This window comes from Aplidium turbinatum, chromosome 8, assembly GCF_918807975.1.
Source record: "Aplidium turbinatum chromosome 8, kaAplTurb1.1, whole genome shotgun sequence".
NCBI lineage: Eukaryota > Metazoa > Chordata > Ascidiacea > Aplousobranchia > Polyclinidae > Aplidium > Aplidium turbinatum.
This window is the reverse complement of record NC_137479.1, coordinates 5751465-5755253: the sequence shown is the minus strand read 5'-3', so window position 1 is coordinate 5755253 and position 3789 is coordinate 5751465.

Genomic DNA, 3789 nt, shown 5'->3' with positions numbered 1-3789 from the left:
TTAGGGTGCTGATGCAGCAATCGGACAGAATCACTATGTTTTGTATTTGTGACTTGGAAATGATTCCTTGTGGTAGAAAGTCTTGTAGCATTACTATCTTATAGCAATGGAGCTGCTTTCCCATCCACAATGCTCGATGGACTGCACCGCATTTCATGAAGTTGTACTGTCCACTGTTGATTCCAATGTACACCGCCATCAGGTCTAAAAGTTCTTTGTAATCACCCCTCTAATAATTTTGCATGTCTCTCTCAAAATTTATAAGTGCTTCCACTTTTTCTGCTTTGAGTTGTTACAAATTTTCCCAACTCTTGAGGAACTTTGGTATGCAGTACAGCTGCAGCGTGTGGGGTTGCATTGAATCCTTTGTTTTGGAATCTTTTGAATAGTTCAATGCCTGGAGAGCTTGACGTTTCGACTTTCAGGGCTTCCCACACATGAGAAAGTATAACTTCTCCAGTATGTTTTCTGCATGCTAGGCAGAGAAGTGGTTTGTCTCGCTTTATTTGCAGGAAAATGCATGCAGCAGAAAGATGGCTTGAAAAAAGGTTTGGGTGTTGTTGTTTTAAATTTTTCTCGTTTTTTCTTTCCATCTCTATGCTGCATGCATTTCTCTTCAAATAAAGCTAGACAAACCACTTCTCTGCCTAGCATGCAGAAAACTCATTGGAAAATGTGGTGCAGTCCATCGAGCAAGGTGGATGGGAAAGCAGCTATATTGCTACAAGATGGTAATGCTGCAAGACTTTCTACCACAAGGAATCATTTCCAAGTCACTAATACAAAAATTAGAGTGATTTGTTGACTTTTGTAGTTAATGGATGGTGGTTCAAACAAGTCATTATGGATGAAAAGGAAGCTTTGGCTGGAACTCTGCTGCGTTTAAATGCAAGTTTCCATGGCCAGGTTACAAACAGGTTCGGTAATGGATACAGTAAGCCAGAGCTGCCAGACATTGTTAATGATAACTCATTGTCATTGTGCTCCTATGCAAATGCCAGCAGAAAAATGTTTTTGTACTTTTGCACATTTCAACAACTTTTCTTGCCAAACACCCGAAAGAGTGGGAAATAGATGATGGCTATGCTTCTGCTAATGGTATCATAAGTGCACTCAGAGTCTGTATTGATTTAGCAGAGGGGTAAAACTGGTATCCGACTTTCTTCATCCAGCAAAGCAAGAAAAAAAAATCCGCAAAAGCAAAACTATATTCAAGTGGCGGAGAAGAATCGAAGAAAGATATCAAATCTTAGAAAATGTTGTTTATCAGCACAATGAAGATGTATAACTGCCTTTGCGGAAATTGTGTTAACTAAGACTCACATTGCCTGTTTGGATTTATTGATATAGTGCAGGCATGATGCAGTTTCTTTACAATTGAATAAATTTTATTGTGCATAAGCCATGAAATTGTATTCTTCAGATAGCACAGCTTTAGAAATGCAACAATATCGCCTTTTTACAGAAAAATAGTTCAAAATTAGAATTACCGCCCTGTAGTGGTAATATTTTGCAAAAATATTGCTAAAATCAAATTCCTTACCCATGAAAATGGGAGGTGGCATGCAAGTTCCATAACAATATGACGAGTAGCTTTTAAGATATTTCAATTTTTCTTTTCACCACTAGGGGCAGTAATACAATTTTGGTAAAGAGGTTACTTTCTTCAGCCACAGACATATACAACCAAGCAACCACACGGCATTTAACATAATGGATTAAAATTGAACATAAACTATAAGCTACAAACGTTTTTGGCCATACACACGTTAGCCCTTATCAAGTAACAAAAAATAACTGCTTATCATATCTACAATGAAAATGAATGACTGATCTAAACACTGAATTGAAAAACGAAATGCAAAATGAAACGGCAGAACAGAAGAAAGGCACATCACGTGGCGTTTAAATTACACCAGGCAAAGACGCAACATATGACGTATCAAGAAAAGACGTTTAGATAAGAAGCACCTGAGGCAAACAACTGTGTATTGAGGCGAGGATTGTATGATTTTATTAGCAAAGCCTCGTGGATTTTAGTGTCGAATTCGGTGAAACATTTACGCATAATTCTAAAGGACTCTAAGGATGGTTTGTTATTTGAACATGTTTGACCGTGTTTGACCAAATGTTTCACCGAATTCGACACTAAAATCCACGAGGCTTTGCTAATAAAATCATACAATCCTCGCCTCAATACACAGTTGTTTGCCTCAGGTGCTTCTTATCTACTCAACGTCTTTTCTTGATACGTCATATGTTGCGTCTTTGCCTGGTGTAATTTAAACGCCACGTGATGTGCCTTTCTTCTGTTCTGCCGTTTCATTTTGCATTTCGTTTTTCAATTCAGTGTTTAGATCAGTCATTCATTTTCATTGTAGATATGATAAGCAGTTATTTTTTGTTACTTGATAAGGGCTAACGTGTGTATGGTCGAAAACGTTTGTAGCTTATAGTTTATGTTCAATTTTAATCCATTATGTTAAATGCCGTGTGGTTGCTTGGTTGTATATGTCTGTCACTAGGGGCAGTATTGTGCAAACAATTAAGGGACAAAACTTGAATATTTTTGGATATACTTATCCCATTTCTCCAATTTTTTTTAAACATTATTCAGAACATCATAGAGCATCTTTTAAATATACCCCCAATATTGCAAAATCTATACACCGCCCTCTAGTGGCAAAAAACATAAAAATTCAAAAAGTGGGCCTCAAAATGGCCTCGGCGGTGGAGGTAAACGTCGATGAAAATTTATGAAACTTCATATTTGTGGTCTACTGATCTAAACACAGTACTACAAAAAAGGTAAGCATGGTGATTGGTGAAACCAAGATTTAAATTTCATGGGGCGCCTGCAACACCCTAGTATCCGCCACACGACCAATCCATCCCGAGTAGAAGTAATTGCGAAAGATAACAGATTAAATAAATAAGGTTCCATCTGGCTGCAACCTGTGTTCAGGATGCATAGCAAATGTCCTGTGGAGATGTGCTAATATCAAGAGTAGTAGAGCGGTGTCTCGCACCTCATCTCTACACGCGCATTGACAAAACAACATATTTTTCTGTTCAATATAACATTTTGTGTGAAAAGCAATGCCGGTTTAAGCAGATTCACTCGCGGAAGCCATGACATATTTTTGTGTGCAATATAACATTTTGTGTGAAAAGCATTGCCCTACCTGCCAAGCTGATACAATCTGCAGACTTTACTAGAAATAGCACCTAAACGAATGGGTGCCACAGTGCTCCGCACCTAAATATCCAGACGCCACAGTGTGCGCGCCTGTTTGACCGGCGCCTAACTGTCTGCGCCTAAAAGACGTGGACCCTAAATAACTTGGTCAATGGTCATCAGACCATTCAGCATGCGACAATTTAGCAAGTGCTTCAACAGCATTTACATTTCAGCTACAGTCCAGCTTGGACTGTCCAAGTCAGCAAATGAGATTTTCATCTAGCATCGGACTTGCTTAATCATTGCTTGCTAAACTGAGTATTTTGCTGACTTGTGACTTGCCAACTTGTTTCTTGCCCTCCATTTTTAGCTACCTGCTGAAATGTTGCTAGTTCAGTTGTTACCATACTTCACTACTTGCTTAATGATCATTTGCTCAGTTTATAATTGCTGACCTGCAGGAGACTCACATAACTCACAACACGAAGCAAGAATGGTTTAAAATTGCATTGTAAGGATTCAATTTTTTTAATGCAGGCTTTTTCAAGGAAACTCATATTTCATACTTTTCTATTGCTATTTGATTTATGCTTCTAGACTACAACATG